The following is a 19,641-nucleotide window of genomic DNA, read 5'->3' as shown; positions in this document are numbered from 1 at the left end:
ATATATATATACATATACATATACATATATATATTTTCATATATATATATATTACAGAACAGCTATGTGGCTCAGTATATAGTCAGGCCTGGAGATGGGAGGTCCTGCTTTCAGGACCTACATTTCCTAGCTATATGACCCTGAACAAGTCACTTAATCCCAATTACCTAGCCTTTACTGCCTTGAAACTGATGCCTTGGAACAGACAGTATGGGTTTAAAAAAAAAAAAAGAGGAATATATATTACAAATAAATATTACGAGGCTTAAGGAAAATATCTTTAAGAATTTAGATGAGGATGTGATTACTGATAACTAAGTCTGGAAAGGCTTAACAGAATCTCAGACACTATCTAGCTGAAACCAGATCTGAACTTCTAAATAGACATGTTTTCAGACATTGATAATGTGGAAATTTGTCTTTCTTGATTATGCATAGAATTATGATGGTTTTGTTTGTCTTCTTAATTGAGAATAGGTAAAAAAAGGAGAGGGACAAAAAATAAATGCTTGTTAAATGAAAAAATTAAATGTGTTAATGAACTTCTAAGTAGATTAAACAGGCTTATCTGAATAAGTCTAAGTCCCTACCTACCATTGATAGCATAGTGCTTTACACAGATAGGTGGCCAATAAAAAAGCAAATAAGCAAAATAATGTTTTTTTTGCAGAAAATGTGAGTCCCAAACCTGCAGATGAACTTTTAGAACACAACCTAATGTCTAATATCCAATACATACATTGATGTTAAGAGCTTTGGAATTTAATAGGCTGGAGAATTCAGAAGTTATTTCAGGGAACATCAATCAACACCTGTACAGAAGAAGACTAGACACTAAGATTCACTGGGGAAAAGAATGAATATCCTAAAGGTCAGTGGATAATGCTCAACAGATTCTGCACTGAGGGATAAACCTCCAAAGAAGACAGATAATCTGGAACTGGCGATGAGGAATGAGGAATATTCTGCTCTCACCAGTGAGTTGAGGGATGTAGCCTCGGAGGAAACCCAACCTTTGGGAAAAGAATCCAGGCAGGCTATTTGTGAAGACTGGAGGTCATTTGAAGAAGAGAAGTGGTTGGAAGATCCAGAGTCATCCCTTGAGTTACCTGGTCTCAGGCACTGTTGCTGAGGCTTGGGAAAGTCCACTCCAGAGCAGATACTACTAGCAGGAAGGGAAATGTCCAAAGACTTCATTATCAACTACTATGTACAAGGCAGTCTGCTAGGCGCTGGGATGCCATATTATAAGAGTATGTCTCTGGTCCACCAGATCTAGCTAATGAGACGAGATATATACATATGAAACTGTTAAGTCACAAGCAAATCATAGATAATTTGCATTCATTTTTGGTAGAAGATGGCCACATTTTCTCAAATTGAAGTTGGGTATAGAAGAGTCCTGGAGGAGATGGTGCAAAAGAAAATAAAAAAGATAAGCTGTAGACCAGGGGTTCCCAAACTTTTTTGGCCTACCGCCCCCTTTCCTGAAAAAATATGACTTAGTGCCCCCTGTCACATACTATCACCACCCCTTACAGTTATTCAAGGCCCCCAAATGCACCTGTGGCCATCACCGCGCCCCTGCATCACTGCAGCACCCACCAGGGGGCGGTGGTGCCCACTTTGGGAATCACTGCTGTGGAGTCTTGAATGCTGAGTTTTAGTGGTAATAGCAAACCAAAGACTAGATAAATAGGGTTGAATTGACCAACTTTATTTTCTGGGCCCTCTAACCATATTTTCTTTCTTTGGGAGATTCTTAATTTCTTCCTAACTCAAATAAAAAGGAATCATAGACCTTTACATAGATGGGGCAAAATGGGGTCAATATACATTATGCGACTACAAGTTATTAAGGGTAGGGAGAAGCCCTAGGATGGAAATATTGGAACAATTGAGATGAAAGATCCTAAATTCCAAATCTGGGGCATTTTTTAAAATTTTACAGTCACTTTGGGAGAAAGGAACCATTCCAACCACTTCCAAAGAGCTAATGCAAAGAAAAACATTTGATATGTAGGTGACTTCACACAGATCACATTAGCAGAATCAGAGAATCATGAAAAGTGTTTCCTTCCACTCTCCTTTCCTTCTCTCCTATATACAGTGATACCTGGGTTTTCATTGACATCAGTTATCATTAGTTTCGGTTTTCGAAAAATTTGTCTTGGTTTTTTCAGTGGTTGCCTCGGATTTCCTGGCTGTGCCCAGTGGACCTTGATGCTAATTTTGCAAAAACCAAGAGCAACCCACACAGTGCAGCATTGTTTCTTTGTGTGAGCATCACCCCCCATCTCCCACCCCCCAGTGTCTAGCCAAACAGCTGCATTGCTTTCCAGTGTTTGTGCTGAACTTGCCGATGAGCTTGAGCCTCTCCACATCTGCCCTGATGCTGATGCTGTCTGGGATCTTCTTCAGGTCCTTGGAGCTGGGGGAGTCACTGCTGCCAGGACGGTCAAAAGGTAGGTAGGCAGGAAGCCACGTAGCGCACCCTGATGGTCTGGCTTCTGCTCAGGTGCTCATTTATTCTTTACGTTCGTCTTTTATATTCATTTCTTATTGTTTTGGGTTTTAAATACTATATTCTCTATGAAATGTGCTTTTCTGTGAAATGTGTTTTTGGTATGTATTTTGGAGTGTCTAGAACGAATTAATTGGATTTACATCGACTCAAATGGAAATGATTGCCTCAGTTTTCGTTAGTTTGGGATTTCGTAGCTTGTTTTCAGATGGATTATGGAGGAAAAGCAAGGTATCACTGTACTCACTTCTCTGCTAATGTAGATAAGGGCAGGAGTGTCATCTGAGTCTCCTGTCACTTATAAGAAAAAGCAGAGCATGTTCAAGTTCTCATTCAGATGAAACAAAAGATGGCTTAGGACATGTGTGGTTATCCATACCATGCAGTTATCACATGTCTCCAGAAAGACACTAGCTGCATGCATATTTTTCACGTGCTGTCATTTGCCTTTGTTCTTACAATTTTTTTTTAAAAAGACATGCAAAGTAGAAGCTCCTAACATGTCTTTCAGCAGTCTCATAAAGTCTATGGATCTCTTTTCAGAATAATCTTTTTAAATGCAAGATAAATGGATAGATAAGCAGTTAAGTAACATAGTGGATACTGTACCAAACCTGAGTCAGGTCCCTGAGTCAGGAGACCTGAGTTCAAATCCAGATTCACACACTTACTGGCTGTGAGACTCCAGGCAAGTTATTTAACCTTTTTGCCTCAGTTTCCTCAACTACAAAACGAGAATAATGATAACACCTCATTCCCAGGTTGCTGTAAAAATTAAATAAGATAACATTTGTAAACTGCTGAGCACAGTACCTGTTCCATAGTAGATGCTTAATAAATACTTGATCCTTTCCCCTTTCCCCTATATCAAATATTTGAAAAATAAGCTTGTAGATCCCATATTAAGTATCCCTGCTACAAAACTTTAAACTTGTAGTTTGCTTTAGCCTTATTCTCAATAAAAGTTTAAAAATAAAAAAATTTTCCATAGAATAATAAATAAAAGAAATAATTGGGCAAAGCCTATTACATAGAGCAAAATAGATGCTGTTATAGTATGGAAGGAATACTGATAGGGAAAATATTATAGTCATACTGATACTTTAGTAAAGGACCCAAAGGGAGTTCGCCAGAGTTGGCTAGATTCTCCGTGGAGAATTTTGGGGAAGACATGAACAAAAATCCCATAGCAGGCATGGATAGGTGGCGACGTACACCACCGGAGGCAGCATCCACGTGAAGGAGATCACGGGTCCCCTCTGCTTCCTTAAAGGTGATGTTTAAATACTAACCCAAAGTAAAGGAAAATAAAATGCTTTATGATCCACTACCAACCCCCCAGCACTGATATTACAGCATTTGCTCTCTTTTATTCTTGATGATTTCTTTGCATGAAAATTGCCAAAAGGGATAACCTTGTTTTGATTAGAACTTGCACAATTCTATCCACATCAGAGACATTTTTGAGTGAGCAGCCATAGATAAATCCACAGAAAGCATGAATATAATCCTGCCATTCTACAGTTATCATCCTTGCCAATGAAAACATGCAAGTGCATGTCAAAAATGTGAGTCACCCCGTCTCTAGGGAAATGTATAACTTGGGCTCAGAGAAATACACACCCACCTGGGCTTTGATAGTGGCCAAATTCCGCCTTCAGAAGGAAGGCAAATGCTACCCTTTCAGCATGCAATCTTTCCCTCCCCTAAATACCATCACACATCACCACAGATCACCGCCTAAGCGTGTACATTTAAAGTCCATGGAAGGGCTCCATTTACTTTTTCTTGAAATGCTCTCGCCCAACTTCTTTCTTATTGTTTACACACCAAGAAAACTCAGGTCAGTCGCTTCTCTAAAAACACGAAGTTATCAACTCAACTCACCAAACATTTATTGGCGAGTAACAATATGAGATAGTGAAGAGAAAACTAGCTTAGTCAGGAAGACCTCAGAGCCAAGTAGGAGAAAAGAGGCAGCCCGTACAAGGCAAGTTCAACCACCACCACTACCACCCCCTTGACCACCACCTCCCCTCAGATCCCACTGGAGGTAGTCCAGAACCTTGAAACTCAGAGCCGAGGGAAGGGCAGGGTCCCCAGATGACCAACCCTGCTTCCAGCCATGACCCCGCAACCATCATTGACAGGAGCATCCACCATCTTTGTGGAAAGGGAGAGCCATACCCACCAACCAGGGACCCACTGCAACTTCGTCCCTTAGCCTCCTAGTGCTATATTGTGTTATTTTATTACTTTATTAACTATGAATTATGGACTATTTACAAGCCTCCAGATCTTTTGTAGGTAGAAAGAGCTTCCTTTCTCTACTAGCTTCTTATATAGATGATAAATCACAGGCCAGATCAAAATTATGCAGCTCATACCTGTTATGAGTGCTAAGGGTATACAAACACAAAGAATCCTCGTCCATAAACAATTTTGCACCTATAGGAAGTGTAGATAGATAGATGATATAGAAGAGGAGAAGGGAAGGAGAGGGAAAAGGAGAGACAGAGAGAGAGAAAGTGAGAGAAGACGTCATTTGAGTCAAGAGAGCACTACCAATTGGAGAAAATTCACTGGGGTTGAACCTTGAAGAAAGAAAAGGATTCTGATGGTGGGTAAAAATCTAGAAAGGGAAGTGGTGATTACAAAGACTCAATAAGGGAAATAACGAAAAAATAATAGGAATGAAGGCAAAATAACACTTCCAGATTTCAAACTATAATATAAAACAGCAACTATTAAAACTCTTATGTTGAAAAATAGAAAAAGCAGATCAATCAACAGACTTGATAAGGAAGAATCAGAAGTAATTGAACTCAATAATCCAGTGTTCAAATCAAAAAATATTCTTTAGGAAAGAATGCCTTATTTGATAGGAACTTTTGAGAAATGTAGAAAACAGTGTGGCAGAAATTAGGTTTATCTCATACTTTACCCCATAATAAAGTCAAAATGAATCAATGACCTAAATCTTAAAAGATCATACCATTAAAAAATTACAAGAGGGGGCAGCTGGGTGGCTCAGTGGATTGAGAGTCAGGCCTAGAGATCAGGCCTAGAGGTCCTAGGTTCAAATCTGGCCTCAGACACTTCCTAGCTGGGTGACCCTGGGCAAGTCATTTAACCCCCATTGCCTAGCCCTGACCACTCTTCTGCCTTAGAACCAATATTAGTTCTAAGGCAGAAGGTAAGGGTTTAAAAAAAAAATTACAAGAGATGTAATTGGTCTCAGATACTTCATAGTTATGCGACCCTGGGCAAGTGGCTTGACCCCAATTGTCTAGCCCTTACCATTCTTCTACCTTGGAACCAAAATTTAATATTGGCTCTAAGGCAGAAGATAGAGAGATGCAAATCATCTATCTTTCATAGCTATGAGAAGAGGGTGAATTCTTAACCAAACAAAGGAGAGGCAGTAAAAGAGATTATTTTTGATTTTATGTATTTAAAAGCTTTTGTACAAAAACTAAAATATCGAGTAACAAATGAAATAGTAGTTTGGGGGGAAATTTTGTATCAAACATATCTGATAAAGGTTTAATATCAAAGATATTCAGAGTAGTAGGGATTCCTCAAAAACTAAATGATCAAAGAATATGGGGGAAAAGTACAGTTCTGAAATAACAGCAAATCATTAACATATGAAAGAATCCTGCAAATCACTAATGATGAAAGATATGCAAATCAAAACAATTCTGTGGTTTCAGCTCATATTCATGATGACAAAGGATGGGAAGAATCCATTTTTGAAGGTTTTTAGAAAAATGGGCATATTACTATATTGTCCATGGAGCTGCAGTGTTCCACCTTGAAATAGCAATTCTGGAAAGCAATTCAGAATTACTCAAATAAGTAAGCAAATAAATAAATAAATAAGATGTCCATATCTTTTGACCCAGAAATTCCACTATTAAGACCTATACCTCAAGGAGGTCACTGACATAAAGGATTTATATACAACAACATTCCATGACGGCAAAGAACTAGAAATGAAATAGGTATTCATCGAGAAATAGATAATCATATTTTGGAACATATATATAATGGAATGTTATTGTGCTATAAGAAATAACAAACATGATGAAGATAGAAAAACACGGGAAAGACTTAAATGAATTGATACAAAGGGAAATTACTAGAACCAGGAAAACAATGCATATGATGACTCCACACAGTATAAAGAACTACCACCATAAAGCCATAAAAACAATATATTAAAATAATGATGACCAAATATGGTCCCAAAGAAAAGATGAGAAAACATTTCTCTTCTTCCCTTGCATATGTGGGGATCCTGGGATGTAGAAATATCATGTAAAACTTGAACATTTAATTTCTTTTATCCTTTTTTTCTTTGTTATAGAGGATGTTTTTTTGAGAGAGAAGGGCAAAGGATACAGGAGGAAAAATAAGTGATGTAAAAACAAAAGGTATTAATGAAAATCTATTTCAGATATCAAAAATAATGCTCGCAAGACTGAAGGTGCACTATGACCTTTCTCAAAAGATGCAAATTGGTGCAATATTTTAGGAGACAAATCTGGCGGTATGTAATAAGAATTAGAAGACTGAAATCATACTCTTTTACCAACTGATCCCATCACTCAGAAAATGCCCTAAAGGCAAATAAGGAAATACAAAATATTTGTAACTGCTTTAGTACCAATAGTGAAAAACCTGACATATATACCTAATATTTTGGTAATAGTTGGAAAGATTGTGGCATATCATTATAAATGACAAGGAGGACATAAACATATGAAAATGAAAAACTAGAATAATGAAAAGTAAATACAGCAGAACCAGGAAAGCAGAAATAATATCACTTGTGACTATGTATATCTATAATGTTATCTGTGTAAGTATGCAAAAAATGACAAAGATTAGAAAATTAAGTTTATTGTTATTAGTCTGCTAAGTAATATTTTAGTATAAATAGTTCTGATGTCAGTTATATTGGTATTTATTTTTATTCGGTTTTATTTATATTGTTTTCATTAAAAAATCATTTAAAAACCCAAGAAAACAAAATTCAGTACAGTTTCATTGAGAACAGGTCATGCTGAATTAACCTCCTTTTCTTTTCTGCTAGCATCACTCAACTTGCGGATGAGGGAAATGTTTTGAATATAGTCTACCTGATTCAACGTTGGATGTGACCATCAAAGAAGTTTTGATTTTTTTTTAATTTTTATTTTGGGCTAGATTAGAGTAGTAAAGCTATCAAGAATAAGGAGTCCCTCCACTTTCAGTACTTTATCAGGTCTCATCTAGAGTACTGTGTTCCATTCTCAGCATTATTTTTTTTGAAGGGCATTGATAAACTGGAGTGTCCTGATAAGGGTAACTAAGTTAGGGAAAGGCCTTGAGTCTGTGTTTTATTTATGAAGATCAGGAACTAGGAATGAAAACGAGAAGACCCAAGGGAAACACGATAACTCTTTTCAAGTATTTGAAAGATTCTCATATGGAAGATTAATTAGACCTTCCGGGCCAGTAACAATGTCCAGAAGTAGCAAAGAGGCAAATTTCAGCTCAAAGTCCAAAAGTAGAAGTGTTGAGAGGTTCCTTGAAGTCTTCGAGCAGAGGCTGAATGGCTACCCTTCAGGTAGGTTACAGTGTGGAATCCTTTCATTAATGGATTAGGATAAAGAGATGGCCACGGAATTCTCTTCCAATTCAAATTCTGTGATTCTGTGGACACTCCAAGAGAATAAATGGCGGGAGGTGGCAAATGGAATGCTGAATTCAGGAACAGCTAATAGGTGTAACAGAGGGAATGACAAGAAATATGGTTCAAACCAGTTTGTGAAGAATCATAATTTTCAGATGTCATATGGAGCCATCAAAGGCTGTTGTACATGGGAATGCCATGGTTGGCTCTAGACTTTAGTATATCTTACTCAGCCTTAAATGTCAATTAATATATGGAGTTCACGGAGAACAAGAAAGAGAGAACGATATTTTGTAGGGTAGTATTTTTGTTGGATTTCATAAATATTTAACTTACTCAGAAGTGGTATCATCATCACATCCTCTGACAAGAACTACAACCCCACTGAAATAACAAAAGGGCTGATTTCAGAGAAACCTGGGAATATGTGTGTGAAATGATATAGAGTAAGAAGAGAACCAGAAGAACAATTTATGACAACATACAGTAAAGACAAACAACTTTGAATGCAATGATCAACCAACCAGTTAGCTAATAAACATGTATTAAGCACCTCCTCTTGCTAGGCATTGAGCTAAGCCATAAGGATACAAAAAAGCAAAAGACAGAATAGCATTAAAGAGACCACAATATAATGGAGCAGACAATAAGCAAATGTGCACAAACAAACTATCTACTAGATCAATAGGAAATAACTGAGAGGGAAGGCACTAAAATTAAGAAGGGCTGGGAAAAGCTTCCTACAGAAGACAGGATTTTGGCTCTGGCTTAAAGAAAGACAAGAAAACCATAATTCCAAAGGACCAGTAATGAAGAATGCTACCCACCTACAACAAAGAGGTGATGGTCTCAGTTGCAGAAAGAGTCATTTTTTTTGGACATGACCAATGAAGGAATTAATTTTAACTACGCATATTTGTTTAAAAGGGGTTAGTTTTTCTTTTTTCTTTTCCAAATGACCAAAGGTGAGAAAGAAAGAAAACAGGTTTTTTTGGCATTCAAAAAACTTTAATTTAATTTTTAAAATACAACCCATTGAGCTTTTAGCAGAATTTGTAAGTATGCTGAACATCCGGGGAAAAAAATACATGAATCGTTGCCAATGTGCAGAACTGCATATACACCCAGAGCAAAACTATCAGTTCTCCAACAAGCAGTTTCTATTCCAGTGTGATGACTGATTTATTAATGGAACCAGCCAAACTTTAGCAAAAATAAAAAGGCTGATATGACAACAGACACTTTGTTCCATTCAATTCCCAAAACAACACACAGCCTGGCTAACGGTACCAGCTCCAGCTGTTCAGTCAGAGGGCAAAACACAAAAATCATGGCTTCCTAAAATATATCCTCACAATTGATTCCCCAATTCAAAATTCTTCTTTTGTTTTAAGACCAATGTGACGTTTTTGTTTGTCCATTTTAAACCCTTACCTTCCCCCTTAGAATCAATACTATGTATTGGCTCTAAGACAGAAGGGCAGTAAGGGTTAAGTAACTTGCCCAGAAAAGTCACCCAGCTTGGAAGTATCTCAGACCACATTTGAACCCAGTCTCTGAGCCTGGTTCTCTATCTACTGAGCTACCAATTTGACTTTATGATAAACCATCTGGAAATACAAAAACCTTCTGCAAGTACTTTTCCCTTGATATTATTACTTGAAGGTCTCCCTTTCCGAATGCCTCTGGATTCTGTGTTTGGACGTAAACAGGAACAAAGTGGATGTAGCTGGGTTATTTAATATATCTCAAACTTTAATATAGCCCAATGTTATTCTAAGTTTCTCCAGTTCTCCATCTGGCAGGGGCAACAGTTCTCCTTGTTGTGACTATTGTCTGTGACCAAATTGAGATAATAAATTTGGATCAAAATGACATGTAAAACCCAAGTGGAACTGCTCATTGGCTACGGGAGGGGATTGGGAGGAGAGAAGGGAAAGAACATGATTCAAGCTAACTATGGAAAAATATTCTTAATTAATTAATTAATCCTGAATAAATAACTAAATAAATTGGGATCAAATCAGCTTCACTTCTGAACAGAAAGCTTATGTATCTGTGATTAAATAAAGGCTTGGACAGTTGAGTGGGGAGCACATAGCTTCCACAGAACTTTCTACAATACTTTGTACATGATGTGTATTTAATAAATATATAGACTTTTATCCAAGTTATATAGTTGGGAAGAACAACCTTCTTGGAATCAGAAACCCTGGGGTCAAATTCCAGCCCTGCCACTCACTAGCAAACAATAACGCTAACAATAATAATGTTTGCAAAGCACTTTACAGATATTGCCATTTGAACCTCACAATAACCCAGGAAGTGAATACTATTATTATCCCTATTTTACAGTTGAGAAAACTGAGGCACACAAAGGCTGTCCAGAGTCCTACAACCGGTAAATGTCTGAGGCAGGAATTGTCTAAGTCCATGTCCAGCGCTCTGTCCACTGTGCCCTGTAATGCCATATCTGACATTAGGTAAATCACTTTTCTGAGACTGTTTCCTCCATCTGTAGAAAGGAGATAATAATGCTTGTTCTTCTATTATCTCTGGGCGGCTAAGTGGTATAATCAGAAAGACCTGAGTTCAAATGCAGCCTGAGATAGTTATGAGCTGTGTGACCCTGGTCAAGTCACTTATACTCTCAATTTCCTCATCTGTAAAATGAGCTAGAAAAGGAAATGGCAAACCACTCCTGGATCTCTGCCAAGAAAACCCAAAAAAGGGGGCCCAAAGAGTATGAAACGTCTAAAGAACACAACTGTTATCCTACAAGGTAGTAATGAAGAACCTAAACTATTGTTATTATTTAAGTGACTCAAAAATCAAAGCAGCCGTTACCAAGCGAGGACTCTTGCTTTAGGATCCATGTGGTCGAACAGGAAGGAGGTAACCAAAAGACAAAGCCAAGTGACATCTTTGAAGCCCCGGGACCAATGTTCCAGTTCTGAGTCTGCAAATGGTGACATGGGTGAGACAGTGTCCCTGTTACTTCCCTGACATGCTCTGCATCCCAACTCAACTCGCCTTCATGCTGCAAGATGTTCCATACATTCCACCCCTATCTCAGTGCCTTTGTGCCTGGTCCCTGGAATGGAATGTTCTCCCTTCCACATTTTAGAAGGACGAGCTACCTCTTTCTTGATTCTCTCAGTTGTTTCCACCACCATCCTAAAACACCGTATTTGTTCGGGATACGCCCCACATTTATTTATCTGAGAACAGGTTGCACCCCACACCCAGCGCCGCGTGAGAAACCTGAGAGCAGGTACTAGTTCACTTTTGCAATCAGATGACCACAATCCTCACAGGCATAACCCTGACCCAAGGCAAGTGTTTAATGTTGCTGTTCAGTTGTTCAAGTTGTGTCTGACTCTTTGTAATCTCACTTGGGATTTTCATAGCAAAGATACTAGATGGTTTGCCATTGCCTTCTCCAGCTCATTTTACAGATGAGGAAACTGAGGTAAATAGGGATAAGTGACTTGCCCAGGATTATACAGCTAGTAAGTGTCTGAAGCCACATTTGAAGTCAAATTTCTGACTCTCAACCTGGCTAGAACATTGTGCCACCTAGCTTCTTGTTTAATAAATGCTGGTTAACTCGTTGATCAAAATGATCTTTAGCATTGGCGTGGGAGCCTTCCTTAGCAGAGGTTCCTGAACAAGACACTTCATCATTTGTCAACTCTGGGCTTCTCTTCTAGCTGTCCCCCAAGCTTGGAAAGTTCTGCCTCCTCCCCTAACTATTGATTTCTATAAATCTATAAACCTTTACATTCCAATTAAAATCCTATCTTCTAGGGAAAGATTTCCCTAATCCCTCTTAATTTCAGTGCCTTTCCTTTATTAATTATTTCCTATTTACGGGATATTCAATTTGCTCTGTATATATTTGTTTGACTGTAGTCAGTAAGAATGTAAATTGCTGTCTTTTGCCTCTTTTTTTAATCCCCAGAGCTCAGCAAAGTGCTTGGCATAAAAGGTGCTAAATAAATATTGATTGATTGATTTAATCTACTGGATCCTCAGATATTCCCACCCATAGGTCTGTCCTTTGGGACTAAACAGAACAAGCCCTGAACCCCTCTTCCACCCAACAGACCTTCCAAGGCTTGAAGACATCCGGTATGCTCTTCCTAAGACTTCCCTTTTTAAGCAATCTCTTATTTCTCAAGCTGATATTCAGGCATCTCACCATCCAACCTCTCCCCACACACATTTGTCTCTGTCTTCCCCAAAATGTGTTATCCCAAACTAAATGCTATATTCCAGGTCTCCAGAACCATTCAGATCATAAGCCATCTAGTCCAACGGTCCCATTTTATAGAGAAACCAAAGTTGAGACAGGTTATGTTACTCACACAAAGTCACACAGCTAGCAAGTGACAGCCAGTATTTGAACACATACCCTGACCCAAATACTACATCTACCACATACCACCATAATCTTAAAATATTCCTTTGATATTTAATCCCAGATGTTTTTTACAACTTTATAATGTGACTCCTTTAAAAACTATACAAAAACAAATTACTGGGATACCCCATTTCTGCCTGTTTCTGAGTCACTTCATTCTGGTGCTCCTTGACAGGATCATAGATCATGGATTCCCCCAAAGCTTTCATGTTTTACAGACTTATTTTGTCTTTTAAAAGCATCATACAACAAATAACACATTGCTCTTTTTCTATTCAGTATTTGCTGCATGCAGATATGCAGAAAGACAGATTATTCAAATGAATTCAATTCAAAAAATATTCATGGAATACCTACTACATACAAGTACAGGCAATCAGTCAACAAGCCTTCATCAAGCCAGGCACTGTGCCAAATGCTGAGGTTACAAAGAAATGTAAAAAGGGTAAGTGCCTTCAAGGAGCTCACATTCCAATGGGGGAGACAGCATGCAGGCAATTATGTGTAAATGAGATATGTCTATAGGAAAAAATTGGAGGTAATCTCAAAGGAAAAGCACTCGGAGTAGAGCTTGGGAACCAGAAAAGGCCTTCTTTTACAGAAGGCAGGATCTGAGCTGAGTTTTGAATGATTCCACAGAAGCTCCTCACAGTGATGAGGAAGAATACTTCAAAAACTGCACTTTAAGAAGATCATTTTGGTAACTGAGTAAAAAATGGGTTGGAGTGGGGAAGAGTCTCAATGCAGGGAGACCAAACATTCTATATAAAATTAAAAAGCTATTAGTGTAATAGGAGGTGATTAGGAGAGTTCTCTTGACCTGCTGGAACTGAGAACCTCCCATGAAACTGGGCATGCATGTTCTGGCTCCATGGGGAGAAACATGGCGCTCTGACTCAACAACTAAGAGCTTGTGCTTGGAATAATAGAGCTATGCTTTATTCATCCTTATAGGCCAATACAGAAAAGATTTTCTTTGGAAAAACACTTCTTTAAAGAAGGGCTACAGAATGCCAGAAAAAGTGTGTTCTTTTCCTTTGGGGTCAGAATCCCAACTTGTGTGAGTCCATGGCAAGAGCCCCCTTGGCAAAGTGGTATCTTGGGAAAAGCTTAGTGTCCCAAGCTACACATTCAAAAAAGGGGAAGAGAGAAAGAAGGAGAGATACTGATGATGGTTCCTTCTAAGAGAAGCCACATTCAGAGGAAGAACTGTGGGAGGAGAAATACAGAATTAAAACAACTGCTTGAACACATGGGCTGATGGGGCTATTATTGGGGAATGTAGACACTAAATGATAACTCTAGTCCAACTATCAATAATATGGAATTAGCTCTTGATCAATGATACATGTAAAGCCCAGTGGAATTGTGCATTGGCTAAAGAGGGTTAGGGGGGTTTGGAGGAGAGGGAAAGAACATGTAATATGTAAATATGGGAAAATATTCAAAATAAAAACTTAAAAAAAATAAAAAAAGAAATAAATTCAAAGTGTGGTGACTTCAGAAAAAAAAAGATTTCTAAGAGAATGGTTCTTGGTTCAGTGACAATTATGAGAATTGTGGGATAATTGGATAATGGGAACAATGAGGACCAATAAGGAACTGCTGCACAAATACCCTCCAGGGAACCAAACAAGGTATGTATATGTAGCTCCATCAGAGATGCCCAATTCAAGAGATCTGGCTCCCAAGGATCAACTCCAGTCAGTCAACTAAAAAAATAGCTAATGTTTATATAGCACTTCCTATGTTCTAGGCACTGTGCTAATTTTTGATCTTCACAACAACCAGAAGGTAGGTGTTATTCTTATTCTCATTTCAGTGATGAGGAAAACAGCTTAAGTGATTTGCCTAGAGTCACACAGTTAGTTAAGTGTCTAAGGCAGGATTTGAACTCAGAACTTCCTGATCCTGGGACACCAGTCACTGTATCACCTAGCCACCTCTGCTTAGCCAGCATTGAATACGTGCCAAGCATTGCTAAACACCTGAGGTTAGAAAGAAAAGCAAAAAATAGTCCCTGCTCTCAAGGAGCTCACGGTCTAATCAAGAGAAACATGCAAAATAATGATATACAAACAGAATATATACAGGATAAATTGGAAGTAATCTCAGAGGGAAAACACTAAGATTAAAGAGGACTGAAAAAGACTTCTTACAGAAGGTGAGACTTTAGCTGAGATAAGAAGGAAGCCAAGGGAAATTAGAAAGTAGAGAGAAGAAAGCATTCTAAGGATGGGGGCAACCAGTAAAAATGCTCTACGTACGAAATGGAAGCATGAATTAAAATTAAAAGTAACACCCGTTTGGAGAAGTGTAATGCCCTAAATCAGGACCTTAAACAGAAGGCATAAATCTGGTTTGGGTGCATCAAGACAACTTCTTGAAAGACAGCTTATGTTGTCACATACATTGGAAGAAGTTCACTATAACTAACTTTTTGTATCTACATTCTGAGGATGAGGAATGTAGGATTACATTTTGCACATTACAAAAATGTCACTCATGATTTCAATGCACACGTGACCTCCCAGAAGAATTCTCCATCACTTTGTTTTCTCCAGGAGAAGAAAGAATGGTTCTAAAAATGCAATAGGTAAGTTTGCTTTTAATTTCAGTTTTTTAATTTCTGTTGCTTCCATTTCTTGTTATATCACTATCAACTGCCTACCATTTGAGTTTTATGAACTCCAATTGCCTCAAAAATGTATCGGATTCGGTTCTCCCCAGAGGGGCATAGCTTTTCATATAAATTTGGTCTTAATCATCTTGGGCAGCTGGATTGCTCAGTTCTTCCCTAAACAAAATCCTACATTTTCTGATTAATATAGTTTTTAAGCACCTTCTGCCTCAACACTTGTTAATTAGAGATTACAATGGATAAAATCTAGGCTGCTTTCTTTCTGATGCCCAAGTTTATGAACCAGCTTCGCTCACAATGAAACCAATAACAATTTTCTGCTAGTTGACTTCTAGTAGTCATGCCCAATGCAAGGAGAAACTACTTTTGATCATCATTGCCTACTTTTCTTCTTTTTTTAAAGGAAAAACCTCAAATGCTGGCTGCTGATGACTCTGATTCAGCCTCTGGGTTAAAATGTCTGGCACGATTGCAAATCACAGCTTCTTGGATGATGATGATGAGAGTTCACAAAAACAAATCTCTTCTTAGAGAGGTAGGAAAACCAAGCCTATATTCTCTGCTTCCAAAAATATTTTTTCCCCTTCCACATTTGATTGGTCTCTTAGTAAGCTAACATGGAGCTAGAAATGAGGTTATTCAAAGGAGACATTTGTTCTGGTCCTACATGTTCCAAAATCTCGTTCCCAATAATCACGTAGCTGGAGTGTACCCTTCCAAGTCTCTGCACATTGGTGAGATACTTCACCCCAGAAAGGAGCCAGAAAGCAGACTCTCTAAGTCAATGGTTTCTTAGAGAACTGCAAACAAACGTTGCCTCTGCAAATCCCTTCTGACTGAGGGACTTGGCAACAGAAAGTTAGCCTGTTTCAGAAGATAAAGAGGGATGAAGCAGAGAAGACAGAATTCTTCACCGGGTTTTAGAAAGGTGTCTTCCAAGGAAGCATTTGAAGCATAGCATGTACTAGCTGATGAAGTTCCCAAGAGGGCTATGATTCAACCGCCTAAACTGAATTTCTCATATCCTGTCTGGTGTTATACACTATGCATAGTGGAAATTGTGAAGAACAAGGGCGAAAAAAAAACTTCTTCCTTGAAAAGTAATTTCTAAATAAACTGGCTTTAAAAAAAAAAAAAAAGACTTAGCGGTACTCTTCTCTTTTGCTCTTGATATAATTCTTTTCCTGCCCTTCCCACCGTCTCCCCAGAGTGGGGTGGGAATGATCTGTGGGTGGGAGGGCTGGAAGGAAGGAAGATGGGGGGCAAAGAGAGAGAGGACAGAAAGGGCAGCCCTCGCTGCGTTTTCAGACCTTCAGGAATTTTCCATGTAGAAAACCAAAATGAAGGCCAGTGGATAAACTACACCCTCCCCGCTCGCCCCCCAGCCCCCACGTTCCCAAAGTGAACGTTCCCGTTCAAAAACAGGGAGGGAATCGGAGAAGGAAACCAAGCCCTGGAAGAGGAGGAGCGGCAGCTGCAGAGCCCAGCAGCTGAACACACGCTCTACACACCCACCATGCTATCTCCCTCCCTTCTCCTAAAGTGCCCCCAAACAAGTTTACCTGCGTGTAAAATCGCCAGCGGCGCTCTCGAAGTTCTAGTTCACTTCCCCTGGGGCTTCACGAGCTCGGCGCTCGGCTCCTCTACGGGCTTGCAAGGTAGGAATCCTTTGGCTTCTGCTGCCGGGCTTTTGCCACCCTCGCTCCCTCTCGCACCATGTCAGGAATCCGGGAAGGCTGGGAGCTGACATCACTCCCCGTTCCAGGTACCTCCCTCCTCCCACTGCCTCCTACTCTCCTCCCCCTCAACCCCCCCGTGGGGACTAGCCAAAGAGAGTCAGGGAACGGGGTGGAGTTGACCGCCCCTCAGCCCCAGCTGATTGGATCCGTGAAAAGTCACTCAGAGAGAGTCAACTCGTTTTGTGCATTCCAAGCCGAGCGAGACTTCGCCTGGAAGTTGTGGGTGTAGATGACAAAAAAAAAAAAAAAAAAAAAAATGTTGGTTTTCCTGCGGGAAGAAGTAGTCGCCGGGAGACCCCTGCCCAAAAGTTCTGGACTTCTTTTGGTTTTGTTTCCTCGCACCCAGAGCCGAAATGAAATGAAACCTCCCGAGTCCCACCTTCTAGCAACAATTGCCTCAGTGCCATGTCCTGGGCTTTATGGACGCACCAAAGGGCGAGCTTTAATTGTCATGCGGACAAAGACCGCCGCACTTCATCCCTCCACCTAGTGTTCCTTCCTGTACGTCTGGATTTTCCCCAGGGAGGTCATCAAAAACTTAAAACAAAACAAAGAGCCGCCTCCTCCCGGGAAGCCTGAGTGGGAGCCTTGGCTCCACGCTCTGGGCTGGTGAGGTCTGACTAAGCGAGCATGTGGCTGCCTTTGCCTTTTAGCAGTAAAAACAAAAACAAACACTAACAAAAAAAACTTCGCATCTCCCGGGCAGATACCAAAAAAAAAAAAAAAAAAAAAAAAAAAAAAAAAAAAACCTCGGGGAGAAAGACTGCAGTGATTTAAGGACTAGCATTAAATTTGTCATTCTAATGCACTAGTGAGGGAATCGCTAATGATTGCACTGAACAACCCATAGGAGGATAATTGAATATCTGGAGAACCAACTGAGGTGGCCAGACGATCCCTTAAAGAGAAACCAATTTGTGCTCGACGGTTCTCCAATGTATAGTAACTCCCCTGGTGAGCAGAATGGAGTTAGACCCAAGAGGGATTTCATTCCACTTATCCAAAGTCTGGTTAGCTGACTTTTAAATACACAATCACCATTTATAAACAAAGGGAGAAGGTCTCACTTCTGGGAGAGAAAAAAAAAAGATTTTCTATTATAACTAATTTTGTTTATTATATGTAGTGGGAGAACTTCCAATGGAGCTGGTCCTTTTCGGTGGAACAAGTGACCCTTTTCGGTGGGTCAAAGGTGATTGATGACTGAGCCATGAAAGCTACTTCCTCAATGGCCTTCAAGAGGTAAATGAAGACTTCACAGACACTGCTATTTGAGGTGGTAGAATTTGGGGTCTGCCAACACTCTCCTGGATTTAAGGCAGGGTGGTGGCCCAGATTGCTTTCTCCCTTCCTCTCCTATCCCCAGGTACCATGCTAGCCTAGGTGAGCTTGAACCAGGACCTCCAGGGCCTGTATCCCTTTTCTCTGTTTCTTTTTCTGAGCACAGATCCAGCAATTCTGAAAAATGAATGTTTCCAGCCTTGGCAGCTTTGAAGATTTTGAGGTCCTAAGTCTGTGCAAGATGATGGACCAGCAGAAAATGTACACCACTTCTCAGAGAAGAAGATAACCACCAACAGAACATCCTGGACCTGAAAGTCTAAAACACCATCCCTCTGTGGTCAGAAGATCTGGACCTTCTGAGATAGAAGGAAAAAGGGATACTCTAGCCTCTCTTTCCAAAAGCGAGGCTGGTTCCACTTCAGCCTCAGTATCCTGAGTGTTTGGTGTAATGCAATTCTGTAATGCGTTCAACAAAAGCTGCCTTTCCAGTGTGTTCCCCACAACGAATGGCTTCAAATGATTAATACTCCAGTTCCATTTAACTAATAACATAGATTAGTTTTTACAAAGAGGTACTTATTTACTTGGAAGATACAGCAAGACCAGAAACACAAAGAGGCCTGAGAATCAGGAAGTCCTACGTTAAATGTGTAAAGACTATGTGTTCCTGGGAAGAGTCCCTCAAAATCTCAAGATCAGCCTTCTATTTCCTGTGTCATAAAATTGCTCACTCCCTACAAAGCAGATGTTAGTTGTGTCAAAGTAATGGGAATCTTCACCTTATACAACCCTGGGAATGAACCCTCTTCCTGCTTTGCTCAGATACATCTATCAAGAGAATTAAAAAGCATTTGCCACATACTTTTCATGTGTTTGTTTGAATTCCAAACTTGCTCTAGTCATAAACCCTTAAAAGCACATTATCAATAGCTGCAACAGAGTCACTATTTCTTGTGTCTGTCCCTTCCTCTGTATCCCCGCTTTTGTCACCTGTACAGGCCCTCATTCCCCATCCTAACATAATAGTCTCCTAACCAGTCTTTAGGGCAGCTGGGTGGCACAGGGTAGATAGAGTGCCAGGCCTAGAGTCAGGAGGACATTCCTGAGTTTAGAGGTTGGTACCTAGGCCAGTAGTGTGCTACCTCTGCTACTTCCCACCAATAGATAAATGCAATAGATATGAAATGTCTGACCGCCTAGAAAGTGTCCTTTACCCCACAGTCTACTGGGAATATGTCCATTTGCTCTCCTTGGTAGTTCAATTCCAGTATTTCAAGAGTAAATGGAAATTTCTGTTTTCCCTTCTTCTATTCCCAAGGAGGTTTCTTAACCTAGGCAGGTAGG

The 19,641-nt window shown here is 39.7% G+C and overlaps 1 protein-coding gene across 1 annotated transcript in view; it reads right to left on the bottom strand.

The window, feature by feature from the left end:
• Positions 1-17,709, bottom strand: part of PPFIBP1 (PPFIA binding protein 1) — a 211,895-nt gene extending 194,186 nt beyond the window's left edge. The window contains exon 1 of the mRNA XM_044678659.1: positions 16,837-17,709. The gene's annotated coding sequence lies outside the window, so the exon portion shown is untranslated. The remainder of the gene's footprint in view (positions 1-16,836) is intronic.
• Positions 17,710-19,641: the final 1,932 nt, after the last annotated feature.

The sequence above is a fragment of the Gracilinanus agilis genome, chromosome 5 (assembly GCF_016433145.1).
Source record: "Gracilinanus agilis isolate LMUSP501 chromosome 5, AgileGrace, whole genome shotgun sequence".
Taxonomy (NCBI): Eukaryota; Metazoa; Chordata; class Mammalia; order Didelphimorphia; family Didelphidae; genus Gracilinanus; species Gracilinanus agilis.
Note: the sequence above shows the minus strand (reverse complement) of the source record. Positions and strands in the feature narration are given on the sequence as shown.